The sequence below is a fragment of the Argentina anserina genome, unplaced genomic scaffold, assembly GCF_933775445.1.
Source record: "Argentina anserina unplaced genomic scaffold, drPotAnse1.1, whole genome shotgun sequence".
Lineage (NCBI taxonomy): Eukaryota > Viridiplantae > Streptophyta > Magnoliopsida > Rosales > Rosaceae > Argentina > Argentina anserina.
The window spans coordinates 19,780-38,463 of record NW_026089499.1 but is presented as its reverse complement, the minus strand read 5'-3'; the positions used below and the strand labels follow the sequence as shown (position 1 = coordinate 38,463).

The 18,684-nt window shown below is 36.7% G+C and overlaps 3 long non-coding RNA genes across 6 annotated transcripts; all 3 read right to left on the bottom strand.

The window, feature by feature from the left end:
• Positions 1-44: 44 nt before the first annotated feature.
• On the bottom strand, positions 45-9,713 carry LOC126804774 (uncharacterized). The gene is made up of 3 exons (XR_007673650.1): positions 9,545-9,713; positions 8,580-8,640; positions 45-208 (listed from the first exon to the last, which is right to left on the bottom strand). It is a non-coding gene; the product is annotated as an uncharacterized LOC126804774 (long non-coding RNA).
• Positions 1,099-3,325, bottom strand: LOC126804772 (uncharacterized). 3 transcript variants are annotated; one of them, XR_007673647.1, is made up of 5 exons: positions 2,764-3,325; positions 2,204-2,292; positions 1,534-1,799; positions 1,329-1,415; positions 1,099-1,251 (listed from the first exon to the last, which is right to left on the bottom strand). It is a non-coding gene; the product is annotated as an uncharacterized LOC126804772 (long non-coding RNA). The 3 variants fall into 3 exon arrangements; XR_007673645.1 differs by having other exon boundaries at positions 1,653-1,799; XR_007673646.1 differs by having other exon boundaries at positions 1,653-1,799; positions 2,792-3,325.
• LOC126804773 (uncharacterized) lies at positions 3,723-7,097 on the bottom strand. Of its 2 annotated transcripts, none has more exons than XR_007673648.1 (5): positions 6,965-7,097; positions 5,857-5,949; positions 5,587-5,692; positions 4,420-4,466; positions 3,723-3,858 (listed from the first exon to the last, which is right to left on the bottom strand). It is a non-coding gene; the product is annotated as an uncharacterized LOC126804773 (long non-coding RNA). The 2 variants fall into 2 exon arrangements; XR_007673649.1 differs by having other exon boundaries at positions 5,605-5,692.
• Positions 9,714-18,684: the final 8,971 nt, after the last annotated feature.

Genomic DNA, 18,684 nt, shown 5'->3' with positions numbered 1-18,684 from the left:
TATGGAGCTTATTTGTAAACAAAAACAGAGACTCATACCTCAATCAGTTTGTTTTAATACTACGCCCTTCTCCATCAATTCCCAGATTCTTCAGAGTTATGTACATATCACAGTGAGAAGGCTCAAATGCAGAATCAATAACACAGTGAGAAAGGCTCAAACGCAAAATGGCTCTCTCACTCGCAGGAATTGGGAAAATAATGCAACACTGTTGTAAACTAGGTACATGCCCGCGCTTCACCGCGGTATTTGTGTATAATTAATTGTGAAGATCGTGCATTAGTTGCCTATTCAATTGATCAAACTTGCAACATTTGCATTATCAGCTGAGGCATCCCCAACATCTAATGGATTTTCAACCTCATAAAATCATAACGTTGGCTTTTGTTGATTAACCACCACTGATTTCTACATAATAAAATCAGTCCTAATTAAACATTAGAAGTTGAACATGTAAAACATATCAAAACAGTTCCCTAATTAATTGAATTAAAACCTTAATATCAATTGTTAACTAAAAATACTAACACCTACATCTACAACATGATAATATAATTCATTCGTATTAAAAATATATATGTTAATGTCTCCCAACTCCACACATGAACTCTAGAAAAAAGAACCTGGGAACCACTTAATACTTCATACACCTACAACAACTATATCCAAACCCAGTTTAAAACCTTAATGGGATCACACAGTAAACATGTCAACACTAAGAACATAATTTTAGTACATTAATTATCATCCCTGATCAAACATACTTCAAAATGGTGCCAAAATCTAAACTTTAGATGCATTTCATGGTGAAATCTACGAACAAAGTCAACAATTCAAACCCAGGTGATCATCTAATGCACAAACAAAATAAACACGATTTGGATCGCCTGTTAAACCAGCAATGGGAAACTTGCACACACATTCCAACACAAATTAGAACTCAAAATTGCACAACGCTATTCGACCAAGATTACCAACTCACAGAGCTCCATAACTTATCTTAGCTACTGACTCAGACTATTGAATTCAAATTGTAATCTTCATGCTTAATGAAGTACATGTATAAAGAACTTTTGTCCTTGATGAAATACAGAAATAGCTTGGTATAAGTATAACTTGTACATGATGCTATATAAATTCTACCTGCACTTCTGTATACCAATTCCCCTTCTTGTCTTCTCTTTTTTCACCTCAACTTCAATTAGTGGTACGACTGATTCAATAATTCCCAAGCTTAAGAGCTATAGATGCCTGAGATATATTGAAGGCATTGAAATTCACTCAAATGAGAAACTATGAAGAATCTCTTTGTCAAGATAATCACTTACACATGAGATGACATTCTAGATTTCAATAAAGGGCATTCCTTGATTTATAGGCCTTTTTGTCATGATTATTATCATCCAACCAAAAGCCTGCAGAAAAGAAAAATACATATTAATATAATTCATCTACAAAATGAGAACTCTTCATTTAACATGATTACATGTAATTACAGAGTAGACAACATTCATGAGATACATGTAAACGTACAGGTAACAAATCCATGATAGAGAGTAGAACGATTCTCCTTGATCCAATGCTTTATAACAGAAATATCTAGATAGAAAACAAAGATCAAGAAAATGAGTATGATCAATTTAGAAGAGAACCGTATCTGAGCCGACAAACGTTTAGCACTGTTCCGATCACAACCCTATCAGAATTCTTCCAATCGATAGCAAAACAGTTCCTTTGGATCGCAGAAAATATTTGGTCAAGATTCCCACTTCCCTCACCTTGTTCCTTTCTGTCTGGGTCTGTCAAGCACATATGACATGAATCATTAAACTAATAATAACCAAATGAGAAACACATTATATGAGGGTATTGACTAAATGTATTTGAAAAAAGAAAACCAGTAAAACTAAGGTTCATGGTTATCTATGAATGTATTTTAATCCATTGTTATTTTGGTATACTATTAAATGATAAATATGGAGCTAAAATAACTCTTATCTTTTACAAATATGACATATATGAAGTAAATTTTCTTGTCTGATTAGGCATTGGGTTTGGATGGTCCTTCTCCAACTACTAATAATCATATGAACAAATGAAACTATCAGATCTTTTAGTCATTTAGCATCAAAACTTATGAATCTATGAATAAACCCTGATAAAAAAAAATCTATGAATAAACAATAATCCCAAAAAATATTACCTCAGGAGAAGATTCTTTACTTACACAATCGTTCCCTCAAACTCAAAAGAAGCTCAAGCCACTGCAAGCCGATGCTTGAGATTTAGTTCCTGCAAATAAGACATCCAGCAACCATTTAATCCCACAAAATTTTCACTCTTATTCTAAAAGAAATTTGGAGCACAGAAAACACCAAACACAAACCACATCCAACAAATTGATTCTACAAAAATGGCAAATAACCAATCAACAAATGAACAAACAAAACATAACCAAAGAAGTTGGAAAACCCATTGAGATAACAAAAGAGACCTAAACTAAATTTTCAATCAATCATTGAAAAAGTAATGCAGACATATACTAATAAGATACAGATTCTGGTGCTAATCATCAGAACTGCACAATTCAATATGGTTGATTTTGTGATAATATACCCGAAACTAACATAATGGAACTTAATTTCATTTCAATAAATACACACTCTTACTGATATGGAACTTAACACTGTAGAAATCTTTTGGCTACAATAAGAAGTCTAAAAATTGCATAGTGGGAAGAATTTACAGTTATGAATATCAAACCTGTAAGTGAATCATCGGAATCAGATACCTTGCAATCTGAGTAACCGTGACCAACAGAGAGAGAGAGAGAGAGAGAGAGAGAGAGAGAAGCTTAATCAGTCATTTACGGGATTCCAAATAACCCCGAATCACCTTCACTCCTTGGCTCCTTGCTGATGATGACAAACCCTGAAGACCCAAATATAGTGATTTGAAGCGAATATAAAGATCTTTGGGAAAAACCCATAAAATAAACCCTAAAATGAATGACGGTTCGATTGGACGGAGAAGCAAAAACGTTCCCAAAAACAAATAGCAGAAAGGAGAAGAAGCTTTAGGAAACGAAGCGGTGCAGACGGTAGAGTGAGAGGAAGAATAAATGTATTGAAGTGCAGGGTGTAGGGAAGGAGTTTGATTTCGGGGCACGACTAAAATGGAAGAACAGAGGGAAGAATGATGCCAAAAAAGAAACAGAAAAAAGAAGCTTCAGGATAGAGCGAACCAGCGGAGAAGAAAATCACCGAGGGCGGTATTTGAGAGCAAAACCATAACTTCCTCCTTAGGAACAGTACATCGATCGCGAATTCTTATGAACAGTAACCACACACACCGATCTTCAAAAGAAAAGAATGAAGAGCCGTCACTGTAGCTACAATGCAGCGCCCAACTCAAAAATAGTATATAGTAAATATAGTTATGATGGCAGTCACGTAAATTTTCTGGAAATCAAGGGCTATTTGCCAAACTCTTATGAACAGTACTACCACCTATAGCGTGTCTAATATATAGTAAACTAGGTATGAGGGCCGCGCTTTGCTGCGGCTTTATAGTTGAAGAACTAAGAATTTGAGGGAAATGGAATTGTTTGATGACTTCATTTAGAGGTAGTGAAGAAGAATGAAGATCTTGATACCATACGGATTTCACTCAGGAGGGTATGAAACATTTTTCATAATAATGAAATAATCTGTGTACAAATATAAGGTTTTGTTATAAAAACTTGTGAGGTTTACATCAAACTCAAAAATCACACAATTTTCTCGAATTGAAGACAATAGACTGATCTCATCTCAGTTGTACACAACAATCCGCAGCCTCCACATTCATCAAATCACACTGAAATCCATGAGATAAGAATAACTCAGAATCTGCTAGTAAGTCCATGACCAGAACACATGAGCTACCGTCTAAAAAATATACTTAAAAAGTAAAAAAAAAAAATATATATATATATATTTATAATTAATTTCCACTACCTATATTAGGAAACTATAAAGCAAATTCAGAACAAAGTGAAATGCTCTTGGTATCATTTGGCATTTGCAGTACCATATGTACTGGGACAGGCGCAAATAGTGTACTAAGAGCCACAATGACACCGATTGTGGTTTTGATCAACATGGAAATTAAAATCACCACCACTTTCTTGTGGAACTTCTTGAAGCTACATTATTGATACAAAATATTTAGCTAATAATAACTAAATAGATACGTCACAGACAAAAAGCAAATATGTCTAAAGGAAATGAAATACTATATTGATAGAAGGAAAGCAGAATACACACATAAAGACACAATGAAATCAATTTTATAAATTAAGAAATGATTGTATCTGCTATTGGTAGATTGCATACAACGTAAACACAAAGGATTAGAAGAATGGATTATGGAACATACCACATCCACACAAACCTCCAAAATGCAAAAGATGACTGCTCGTTAACCTGCTAAAACAAAGAATTCTAATTAGTGTCTAGAAACCAAACTCCAAACAGTACTCAATCAACTATCTTTGTTTTGTGAACCCATAATTGAAGAGGGGACAACAATAGAAAGAATGCAATAGTAGCTATTGTTTTACTGAGACCTGTTGGATCAACATGGCATTCATCATTGGCAAACCACAGTGCTATAAATGTCACTTATTTTTAACAGACGATATGCAGTCACAAAATTGATAAACGATTTGCAACTTTGTGGATTCTAATAAACCATAATGATTCAGTCTTCCACAAAGCATCAAAACCCAGACCATAGAGTTACAAACTTTATATTGATACTATCAACATGAATAACATGAGAATCATACTGATTTAGATTGATCCATCAACAAAAACATGTATCACATACCAGCTGAGTCTTAACCATTGACACACAGATTGAACAATTCCCAAGTATGATTCTTCTGCATAATACTTTAGTTGTATCACATTCCAATTGTCCTCATTTTCAAAATGGAGTATGAGGCCCCTTGAATTTGATACAAAGAGATTATACAAAAGAACCGAGGTAGTAATATAATAAATAACACAATAAAAAACCATACAGTAACAAATTACAACAGAAGCCGAAAGGCCACCACTAATTCCTTAATTGTCAAACTTTTAAACTGTTCAACTCATTATTGTTCGGTAATACACAAAGTAGTGAACATAAAATTAGAAAAAACAATAAATAACAAAGTTGGACTGACCCTAAAATTGAACATCGTACTTCAAAAGCAATGTTACTGCTTATTGAGAAATTTATTTGTTTATTCAATACTAAAGGATTAACCTAGCAGTTAAAATTCACCCACATATTAATAGGATGAAAATAATATATTTTCTATAAATCCCAAATACCATACACGATTTTTTATTGAAAGATAGTATCAATTAATATGCCAGATTAAACTGTAACAGTTCTCAGATTGGTTCATTTGATTTATGCGCCTCATTTATCATGTGCATGCCAAAATGAAAACCAAAGCAAATTTCAAGCTATATTTCATTGAAGAAATTCATGTCAATCGCAAAAACGCCCTCGCACAATTCTAACATAAGAATGGTGTTAATATGTTACCTTGGATTGAAAACATACCCCAAGCAACAGCCTCTTCCTCAGATGAGCACAACTCTGCCTATCTAACCTTCTTCTTGACTTTTGCAATTTGAATTTGGTATTCCTGCTGAATAAAAAACAACTATTGATAAGAAAAAATTTGAGCAACCTATGAAAAGAAAGCAAGAGGATTAGACCGAAGGAAATTCCATTAAATATTCATATAGGCTACAACTCAATGATGCAATTGAACAACTCACTACTGCAAATAAGGCATTTTAGAAAACTCACCAGCCACAAAAACATGATACAAAAAGCAAGATTCACTCATAATACATGTGTCTGATTTCAAGTTCTGAGCATTTATTTCCACTTTAGACATCCCTGTCATCATTCAAAGCAATTCTAAGACTAAGACTATATAACAACTCATTAAGCTCACATCCATTCAGTTATAAAGAACCTACAACAATAGAAATTACAGCAAGAGTGCAATATGCACTTTCATGTTCCAAGAAATACAATGAAAGCTGATTCCACTTTTTGTAAATGAAACTTCAGCTTCACTCAATCAAGGGTCTCCCGTTAATTCAACCAAAACAAATTCTGATGTTAAATTCAACATAAGTATTGCAGCTATATAGAAAGAAATATAAAAATACCCAAAGTTAACACTTGTTCAGTATATTGGAACATATCGCAGCAATTTGACCAAAGAAGATATTCAAAGCCATAACTCACAGATTGCCTACTTTACACAACATGTTCAAGAATCTTTCACATCAACTTCACCCACTCAATACACATATACACACTTTTATCCTAGGCAAACCAAATCTATACTCTAACCACACAGCTACTTAAAAATGGATTATAAAGAGATAAAAACCAAGGAATAAGCTACCTGATTTTTGCAAAGTTTGACAAACCTCCAAGCAGAAACATCAACTTACGATCAACAAATTTAGGCAGGAAAAGGAACCAGATTAAAACCAACAATCACAATTTAAACAAAGTAACATAAGAATCCAAAAACAAAGTCAATAAGCAATGAAAACAAAATCCAGCTCATTCAAATTTGAGCTCCCTAGAACATCCAAACGTAAGTTCAATTACCCAAAATGGTTTGTTTAAGTTCAATAAAAATACGAAATAGATCAATAGAGCTACCAACTCCCATTGAATCATATCAAATTAATCTCAATTTCCCTAGTACATATATGAAATTCAAGTTTGCACCCTGAAGAAAAAATGAGGTAATTGGACTTCTAAAATATGAACTTTGAAGAATAATGAAGAATCAAAGATTTTTAGGAGTTTGAGTACAAAACCCATACAGAAAAATGCTCAATTGGCAGACACCCAAATACAAAAAGTGAACAACCAAATAGAATCTTACCTAGAACTTAATATGTAAAAAATCCATGATAGCTACTCCCCGCTCGATCATGGGAACTCCTCATCCTCTCTCTATCTCGCTATATAGATCAGACGGATCCCCAACAACCGAGACAAATGCAAATGATCAGTTGAAAATCCCTTTAAAATTAAAACCCAATCAGTTCAAAACCAACAGAAACAGATAACAAATTCAAACTGAAATTGCTATTACCAAGAGCGTTTGCTTGAATTTGATCAAACATCTTTGTTCCCAGTTTCAATGGTCGTTCTGAGGTGAATACCCGGTCTGAGGAGAGCCCAAATAGGGAGAAAGAGGAGGTCGGGTCTGAAAAGGGGGGCAAACGTCGGTTGTGAGAGAGAGAGAGAGAGAGAGAGAGAGAGAGAGAGAGAGAGAGAGAGAAGTCTTCTATATCCAGCTCAAGGGGCAGTGTCGTCAAAACGCAACGCAGCACCAATGTCAAAATTGACCGGACACTGTCATTTGTGAACATTCACTACTGTAGGTACACTGTTGAAATTGCCACTGGCGTATAATATATAGGAAATATCATAAACCAATAGTCATCAGTGGGCAATTAATAATGGTTTAAGGTTTTACAGTATGGGAACAGACTACATGCCACACCTCATGACTGCCTCACTCTAATAAACTAACTTTGAATTGGCTACGAATGATCACAGATCCGCACAAAATAAGAGAATCCATGGAATAAGATTGTAAAGTGGATATATTTTGTGAAAGGCATATACACTTTCTCTTCATGATTCTTTTAATTGTAAAAGGTTATTGTGATACACTGCACACTTTGCTCAGATTTTTGCTTCCTTTTGTTATAGTCATACATTTATTTAGCAAAAGGATCATGAGCTACACTCAAAACATCTTTTGACAATTAAGATAAAGCGAAACAGGCAAAGGCATTAGAGGGTCGTTGCTTAAACCATAATCAAAACTAAATTGAATTTTAAACTCGGTGTGTTAAGGTAAACCTGGTAGTGTCGTCAAAGAAGAGTAGTGTTGGAAATGGCACTCATTGGTAGGTAAGAATCTCCAGGCAGATAAGCCCAAAACCCAAAAGAAAGTAAGCAAGAAAAGCATAAAAATTCTAATAAACCCATAAGCCAAAATAAAACTATTATAAGTCATTAAAAGTATGAAGAATGACATACTAAGGAGACTATCACTAAACATGTATCATGTATGTACAGATGCTACATTTGAATCTGAAGAAGGAAAAGATAAGAATCAATTCAAGAAGGGGGAAGATGAACAAATTAATAGAAAGTTTCAGAGGTCAAAGAAAAGAATCATATATATATGAGCCAAGCAGTAAGACCTGAACAACCTGATAACTACCTAAATTTTAAAGAGGAGACACAGAAGTTGTAAAACATAAAAATCCATATAAGTTGAAAAACTTAAGCAACGTATTCAAATCAGTAGCTTCAATCCGCGTTATCATCAATCATACCATAGTTCAAAGTTCGCGGATTAATAATGATCTTGAAACTCAATTTATATAAATTTCCAGATTAGTTAAACATCTCCACTCCTTAAAAAACCTGAAAACAAATTGAAAAATCAAATAATAAAGTAAACAACTGGTACTAACCTTGATGAAAAGTGGATGAAGAAACTGCCCGTAATGAATAGAAACTGCTCTTACTCACTACCTTCAAGCAAGAATGGAAATCAAATTACTAAAACCCAAATACAATTACACAATCATAATTTACATTATCAGTTCACATCCAAAACGATCAGTAAAAATGCTTATCTAGAATCGTAGAACTTCCTTAAATCACCAGCATGTGTATCTAGACTTACTAAGTTTCTGAAAAAATATAGAGATCACTAATTCATGTAAACTTTTCATCAAGACACTTAAGGAGATCTAAAACTGAAAGAGCACAATTTTAAGATGCCATCTATTTTATTGATGACCATTACAGGTGAAAACATTATCAATTCTCACAGTACTTTTAATGCCAAGGGTATTTGCATTATGTATGACCATTATGTATGACCCTCCAAGCATTGCCTCTGAAGCTATCATGGATGACATCCTTGGAATTGCTAGAAGTAGGAGTAAAGTACAGTACAGTACCCAACTTTACACAGAGGGAGAAGAAACAAAAACCAAAACTTTGGACTTTCTTAATCACAATACCACAAAAAACTACAGCTCCAAAAAATTGATCTCCCTTCTTGTAAAATTGCCACGCACAAACAACTACATCAAATTGAATATACATCAGAATCAGTAATGAATAATCAGAAATCCCACTTCAAAAGCATGAGTTCCATCACCCATACAAGCAGAAATTAGATGCACAAAGACAAGAAGAAATTTATAATTTGAATTAACCCGGGGAATCTGCAAATGAAAATTCCATCACTCACACACCTGACAGACTAATTTTGGTGTAAACTTTAAACTACATGTGACCGGGATACCTTGGTACCTTGTAATTATATGACAGTCACTCGTGATCAGTCCAAATTCACAGCAATTCAAACCCATTCTTTCGTCAAAATTGAAATTGTTTGTAGAGAGGAAGATGGAAGATTGCTCACCTTACTGAAAGGACCAACCGCTAAGGCTTGAGGGCTTCAACTGCATGATCAGAGATCCTATTTTACAAAGAAGACACGACATATGTTCAATCCAAGCATGAACGAGGGAATCTAACCTGTCAGATATTACAATTCAAAGACCCAGATAACTGCAGGCAGCCTTAATACATATATGTTGACACTCCAATAAAGATACTGCAATAATACATTCAGCAGCCCTGAACATCAAGGATGAAGAATATGTAGTTCAGCTTATCCATCGTATTAGCATCTTCTGCCTGATCTCTTTAATTTCAGACATTGCAAACCAAAATCCATAGAAACAAATTAAGTACAAACAAAGAGTGTAAAAATTCCAATAAATTTGTACAGACCTACTGTAGAGTTGCATCTCTTCATCTAAGTAAATTTGATGTGAAAATATTATTGGTAAAATTTCATAAAGCAACCAGCTCAACTATCATTAATTTGAAATCCTTTACAAAGCAGTGATCATATCAAACACTTACTCCATAGAATGCAAGCTATGTTAGTAGCTCGTTTACTTTTCATTTTGTATAAACTATTGTGGAGTCATCAATTAACAAAACATGATACTCAGTGTTTGAATTTACGGCAGGCTATGCGGATATATAAATTAATTTCCATTTGGTACCATCTATGGCCAATACCTGTAACAGAAATGGCTTGATACTGCAAGGTTGAATGCTGTTGAGTCATTCCCTAATATCATATATATGCAAGAAACATAGCAGCTCTACCCAAACAATTCCAAATTTAAAACCATAAAGGCAAAAATTTAAAGAGATTACTTGCAAATCCAAAAACCTTTCCCAAGTTCAGGTGACTTATGCCATCCTCAAGTTCCAAGTGATGCAGTACCAACAGTCTATATCCAAATGCAAACGGATACCAAAACAAAACTGCAAAACTAAATACAAGCTACACTGATCCTTTAGCTATACAACCCTTACTGAAAACAGATCCAAAGAAAAATAACTATCAAAATGCAGAATTGAACACAGATATCCTGGATGATTAGAGTTGTACCTCCAAAATGCACAGATAGATAGTATCTGAGTAGTGATACAACCTAAGAGGAAATTCCAACATTTGCATAAAATAGTGAATGACCCTAATAATCTAACTCATCGATAGCACTAGAACCTCAGTATATATGCAACATACCACAACACTTAATCAACAACGACTTTGTGGAAAACTACACTAGTAAACATGATTGGCCCTAAGTGGACAACATAAAAACCAATGCCAGAGCCAATAAAAACAAATTCCCTAAGTTATACAACAATCCTCTGGTTTACATCATAAACCAAAAAGGTATAACACTACTGGTGTACAGAAACATACATGAATAAATCATTATTAACTCTTTATAAAAAGACTATGAAGTTTAGGACTACAGTTTACCTGATCAAACACATCAATATAGACATCTTACAAAGAATTCAAGCTGCAGAACTGATTGATCTCATGATGAATTTTGTCGTAGATCCATGTCTTGTCATAGTGCACACCATAATTGAGAAGTTTCTCATACACATATTCCTTACACAGCCTGTTTACAACCTGAAAAAAAAGGCAGCCAAATCAGTGTATTTAGATTGCAACTATTTGCAAATTACATATCTCTTTTTTTATTTTTGTGATTAACACGTTATCACATCTCAATTGAGTATCTTGACAGGTTAACAATAATGACTCATAATACTGTACCTCTATCTTCTCAAAGTCGGTCATGACACCCCCTTTTGTACCGCATGGAATATCCCTCACCTGCAAAAAATTACCAGAGTTTAAAGTAAAAGATTGGAAAGACAAAATTATCAATCTTCAGAGGTTAGATCAGAAAATTACTTGATCGATCTGAAAGGTGACTTGAACATGGTCATATTGCGTTATCAGAGACAGCTTGAGAAGAAATCCTAAATTTTACAATAGTGAGATATAGGCATAGTTAAAGACCATTGCAAACGAGGAACTGTTCAATGCACATTACCTGTATCAGTAATAGTCTTTAAAAGAGCAACTCCAACATGACCTTCCGGGACTTGGTGCAGGATCGAAAAGCTACTGCTAATGGTTGATATCAGTAATAGTCCATACCAATTATAACATTAGAACACTTGAGTGGCTAACTTACCGTAGTAAATGGCAAAATTATATCGAACATATTACAACTATGACTCCGAACCACACCTCACAACTCATTTCAATAGACCCTATACAATGCTATGAAACCCTCTTCAAATTCCTTCCATGTTTCCATCATTTTATATCTTTGTAACATCCATATTTATTGCGCATCTGCTTCCACTCATTATATGATCTAAGGGCTGAAAGACAATTAACAACGTTCCCTGCTGATCCTGCCTCTAATGTTTCCTGAGACATAACATAAAACATGGACAACAACCTCCCCAGAAACAATGCAGGCACTGTAACAGTTAACATAAACTATAAACAGATAATCTGCCCTTCTACCATTCCAAGATCAGAAGCTTCAAAAGCGGGCAGCTTCAACTCTTCAGCAGCAACCAGGAAGTTTCAGACATTCTCAAAGTACTGATAACCAGACAAGGGTTCAGATCCCAACTTAGCGATTGTAACGGCAATTGGCTCTCCACCACATAAAATGATAAAAATCATAAACATATAAGAACATGATATATGTCCATAACCAAACAGGCTTTTGCGGGCTGGGCTTTGCAGACTTTTACGGGCTGGGCTTTGCGGGCTTGTATTAGAAAAAAAAACATAATACTCTTATTTAAGGGTTTGAAACAATAAAAGAATTCTTGAAAAACATTCCAAAAAAAAAAATCACAAATAAATTCTAGTTTTGAAATATTGTCGATTGACAACAGTAGATGTGATCAATATATATTTAGGGTTTAGGGTTCCTTCACGAAAGTCGTAGAATTCGTCAATACGAGTTCATAGACGCATGTCACGCTTTAATCGGATGTCGTATGTGGAAGTTGTTAGCGACAGAAGTTTGGTTTCTCCACTGGGTTTTGGCCGCTGGTCACAATTCTGACCTTCACCTAGCTCGAATCAATCTGCAAGAAGGAGATTAGAAGCTCAAGCTACAGTCGGCTTCTAGGGAGCTTTTAGGCGACTTTTCAGCCGATTGAACCTTGGAGGCTGGTAAGGAAATCTCTATCTAGTTGTATTCTACAACTTTCATGTTATGACTTTGAGGTTTTAAGCAATCTTTGTGCTAATTGTGAAATGGAGGGTGTCAGTGAGAGTAAGGATTTGAAGAGTTTAGGGGTTTTGTGGAGGTGAGTGGCTGGTTGTTCTGTCTTTGTGACTGAGTAGGTGAGACAGAGGAATTTGGGATGAGATCATGAGGTTAGGATTGAATTTGAGTTGCGGTGGTTTAGAATTTTGTTGAGTAAAGGGGAGGGTTGTGTTGGTGTTTGATCAGAATGAAGTGCCATTGTATTTTTGGCGGTTTTGGGAGTAGCATATTGGTTGGTGTAGGTTGGAAGTTTTGAGGAAGTGAGTTTATTTATGTTGTTAAGTTTTGGGACTTGAGGCCGTGTGGGTTGAATTGGTATTAAGTGGTTTTGAGAGTGTTTGAGAGGCGGGAAGAGGGCACAAAGCCCTTTGGGTATTTTGTGAGTTTTGAGTGGTTTTTCTTTAATTTGGACTTTCTTTATACTAAGTGAAGTTTTGTCATTTAGACGCTTAGTTGGTGTGGAAGAAGTGAGTGAATCTCACTTGAAGTTGCAAAGTTGCTAGAGGGGATAAGGTGAGTAAACCTCACTTTTATTTCAAGTTACCCTTGGCGGTAACTAAAGTCATTTGCACTTTCATTTACTTAATTATGTAAGAATGCATGTTGTAGTTAGTATGGTGCGATTGTGAATATAATTGGTGGTGGTTAGTATAGGTGTAGTTAGTATGGTGCCTTCGGGTCTCAGTCTGCCTGCGCTGTTACTGGTGAGGCTAATATGCATGCCTGCTAACGAGGCTAATCTGCCAGTCTGCCACCGAGGCTAGCCTCACTGCTAGCGAGGCTAATAGCTTCGTACGAGTCTGCACTTGTTCTCCATCTTGTTCCTATGCTCCTACTCCCGTCTTTAAGCTTCTCTCGCATGGACAAGGTGCAAGGTGAAACCATGCCCTGCGCGTCCCTGCCTATAACATTAGCGAGTTTGGCAACGCCCTCGTTGCCATGGGGTTGTCAATCTCCATAGGCACTAGTTTGTCTTCACTCTTGAACTCCTTAGCTGCAGCTTCCTTACTATCCCATCATGCAGTGTTGGTGAAGTTCGCCCAAGTCTCTTGTTCCTCCTCGGTTAGCCTCTCTGATGAGTTATGAATTTCTTCTTCAAGGATGTCATTTCGCGACTCTTTTTTTCTTTTCTTCAGCTTTTCCCAACCTAGGCCATGTATTTTCATTTCGGTTTCAAGCTTCATTTCAATGCTTTGTTCATCTCAGGATGGTTGCCGGAAAAACGCACCCAAATGCAGTCAAAGTTCTCCAATGCTTTCATATAACTAGTATAGATTCTGCTATATGTAAGGAATGGAGGGAAAACGCTGGGTGTTAAGACATGCCTCCAAACCTTTGAGTAGAGTCTGGACTTCCCTTTAGGAAATCTATCCACATGCAAAAAAAAAAAACATAGCAATAATTTCTATCTCCTCCAATGTGTACCCGCTGATCTGAGGATCATCGAATTCCAACATCCGATCTATGACGATAGTTTCTCCATCAATGCAAAGTGATGCCATGATGGTGTATCATTCGACACATAGGCATAGACATCGACAAATACTTCTACACCTGATCCTTCTTTTCCATGATCACATGCTGTTTCATCCAATTGCAACGCATTCAACAACACCATGGAACTTATGTTTGCTTCTGTCTCTCCTGGAGTTTCTGTTTCGATAGTGGCACTGGGACTTCCTCCCTGCTAATTTGACTGAGTATTAGGCTTGTAACTGCCCAGGGAACTACCCAACCACTTAGGACGTGTGTGGAGCAGATCTAGGCCCTTCTTCTTTTTTCTTTTCAGCCCATTTTTTCTGGAAATATCCCTCTTGTCTGAACATCAAGCAAGCGTTCAGCCGCGACAAGTGCCGACTGTAGGTCCGCCACATTTTGCCTCGGAAGTGTTTGGGAAAAGCTTTGACTATACTTGTGTGCAAGGTTGATGATGTTTTTCTGTGCAAATGAAGTGTTATATATGGAGGAAGAAACCCAAGGGAGGCTGGCCACAAAGTCCGCAAAGTTGAAACCAAATTGGTTGAGGTTTCCTAGATTTTCTCAATTCGGCAGATCTGACCTTTGTGCCTTGTTTTGGCCATAACTTTCTCTAGAAAATAGATATTGAGCTTATCTCAATGGAATTTGAAAATAGACTCCCATAGCATTTCATCCATATATCATGCATTTTCTGAGTCATTGTGAGCTGTCCAGGGTAGCCCGTCAAAGTTGGATGACCTGCATTGCCAGAATTCTGATTTCTATAAGGATTGGACATTAATTGCATATCTTCTTTCTCCTTTAGTGCTGATTTCTTTTGCACAAATTTCTTCCTTTGAATTAGGGAGGCACCAGGATTCTTAATTGTTGTAGCCTTGTTTGAATTTTCTTACCTCTTCTCATTAATTTGTTGCATGTCTTCTTTGACTTTTTTTACCTCTTCTCATGTATTTGCTGCATGCCTTCTTTGACATTCTTTGATGCAGGAATTTTATGGGGATTCTGATATACATTTTTGCTCTATATGTAGGAGAAACAAGGTCCCAACTTTCCCCCACAGCCCTTGGATCAAAAGCAAATCAATGGCTGAGATAATTCTGCCGAGCTTACTGGACCTCCGAGAAATGATTCGGTCATATCTCCTTTTAGGAATAAGATATTGATTTGTTTCTAAATCCTACGGAAACTAGACTCACACAGCTTTCTATCCATATATGGTACATTTTCTAATTCGATCCGAGCCGTCCAGAGGAGCCCGTCAAAGTTGGACTACGAATCTTGACAGCTTTTTGCTTCTTGCATGGATTTGTATTTCCTAATAAGAATAAGTACGTTAGAAACAAAGAAATAGGAAAAGATGAATCCTACTCGAACAAGAAATCATATCTCAATAAGGATTCTTAACACTGAGCACGATTTCATCATCTATTCACTTACAATCGATATAAGCTCTACCTAGACACTTATTCATACAAAAGAAACTAATGCATACTAAATAAGAGGTAACAAAGAGTAAGAATATGGCATAAACACATTCGTATTTGTTTGCTAAAGTGATTTCCTGAACTACGATGATTGCAAGATTCACCAATTTTTATTATGTGCTTCTCTTCTATATGTGTAATCTCCTTAACTAAGTTATTATGCAGGGATTACACATATCATATTTGCTTGTGACATGAAATCCTGAACTATGCTTTCATGTAGAATTAACTATTTGTTTTCTTGCATTTTCTTCTGGTGTGAGTGGGTGTTGGGGGTTTGTGGTGTTGGTGTTATATGTTTTGTATCACATCTTATTGTTTAAAGGGAGGCGATGAGTCAGTCTCAATAATCTCATAAACTGTGTCGAGTCAGTCGGTTCACATGTTATTGTTTTAAGGGAGGCGATTAGTCGGTCGCAGTAATCCTAGTAATTGTGTTGGTGAATTGGTTCAGAAGTGGTTGCAGTTGTGGTGTTGTCGTTATTGACACGACCCACCCCAAATAATAACATAATATCTAGGATAAGTCGTGCGGGGACTACTGACAAATGGGCCTATCCAGAAAAATTTCGGCATAGCCTCCCTTGAAAGTAGCCAACCCAACCTGCAAGAAAACTGCACTTCTAACAATAACCAACCATATTCAACTTCCACAACAAATAATTCAACTTAGTTATACAACTTAAATCCAACCACTTAAAGATCAGAAGATCATCCAAACAAATTCAGAGTATCAGAGCAACTAAACGTCATAAAAGAAAACAAACGACTTGTAGGCTAAATAGGCTACAGTCTGGCAGTCGGCGGAAGGGAACGCTGCCTCACGGTAGCTATAGAACGTCTCTAAGCCTGCGAACTGGGCATTTAAAACGAAGGGCCCAGGGGAAAGCATTTAAAATATTAGAGTGAGTGGACAAAACAATCAACTATCAATAAAAATGCCGTAATTTATACTTCCCCATTTTCCTTTTATAAAACCGAACTCAATGCATGCACGTTTTATTCAAAGGCTTTCATAAATATAAATATTTTCAAAAAAATTCGGACTAGACTCCGCTAGTCACATAATCTCCTCGAGATTATTGACAGAAAGCCGACTAGCTCCACTAGTCAAATAAAATCAGTGAGAATTAAATCGGAAAATGGACTAGCCCCACTAGTCAAACAGAATCATAAATATCAGGAATGCCATACCATATGCCCCTCGGGCAAAAAAAAAAAAAAATATATATATATATATATCAAATCTCAAGTGCTCAATACCGTCACGTCACGTTCACAGAGAGGGTATTGAGTCGTCATGTTAGTGCTGGCTAAAACCCTCGCCCCCCGGGCGGCATCGCCTCTCAGGCGGAATCATCAACTCATATGCTAGCATAATCATCTCCCGGTATGGCCTCAAAAATAAATAAGTGCACTAGCTCCGCTAGTCACAAGATAATAAATGAGTGAAAACGCAGAAAATGTACAACATTCTTATCCGTTGATCATACCTCCTTTATAAGCCTTTAGGAGAGGATACCGGATTAAGAATGGATATGATTCAGTTGATCGTGTCCCCTTTAAATAATTATAGGAGAGGATACCGGATTAAGAATCGATAGAACGGGTACGGTTCCCCACCGTACGTATAAATCTCAAAATATAATTATTATAAATCCCGAGAAACCCCGTTCCCGGATAAAATCCATAATTCCCGATTACATCAAGTAAGGCGTTATAAATATATATATCCAAGACAAATAATTATCATTTCAAATAATCCAGAAAAGCAATTCAATCATATAACGCCAAATTACTTTAATAAATGTTCATGCATGCATTTAATTCTAAATAAAAGTCCACTCACAGTAACCGGCTAAGCCAAGGGTCGGTCTGAGGTTTCCTCGCCTCGTGTCTCCTCACCTCCTATTGCAGAGACATAAAGAATTAATTACCGCAACCCGGTAATATTTAATAAACGAAAACAACAACCCTCACTCACCCAAAACCGTTAACGCTTCCACCAAAGAAATCCTCAACTCCGCTAACAACCTCCGTACATTCTCCACCATTTTCTAACATCTTAATTCTACGAGTTCCCCAATTCACGGATTAAACCACAACTTAAATACGGATAAAATACTGAATATAAACGCCCAAACTATCCCACAATTCCTCCAAAAATTCCACAAATATTTCTACAACATCCTCAACCATCACGAAGCTTAGAAATGCCATCAAAATTTCTCCGGCACGGCGGCAGCCGCCCCGGGCGCCACCGGAAGTGGCGGCCGGTCGACCAAAATCCGACCACCACCAATGGCTACCAAATTTCACCGCCACAATCCAAATAACATTCCTAACAACTTTCTAGTTCACAACATCAACCAATTTCAACTCTAAATCATCCAATTTAACAAAATCTGAAAACCCCCAAATCAAGAACCCTAAAATCAAATTCGTCGATTTGATCACTTACCCTTCGAGTTGGTTCAATTCCTTCGGTGAGATTGAAGCACGGAACGAGACCTTCAAAACTCACCAAGCCTTCCGGCCTATGGTGGCTAGAGGAGGGAGTTCCGGCGAAAAGAGGATTAAGACAGCCGGAGCTTCTCGGCGTCGTAGCTCCCGAACGGCGGAGCTAGGGGTGACGCCACCTACCTCAATCGATCGGCGACCCTCCAAGCTCCAGAAGAGACACGTGCGGCGGCCCATTTCGGCCGGATGGCGGAGAATGGAGGCGAGGCAGTGGCGGGGTCGGGAGTCGGCTCGGCTGTGCGATTACCTTTTTTTTCTTCCCAAAATGGCAACTTTCCCCAAATATATAAAAACTCCCCCGTGAATAGTAACTTTCCGAAATTGGCGTTTCTCCGATGAAACACTTTTACGATATAATCCGAACTCCAAAATATTAAAATCGGATCTCG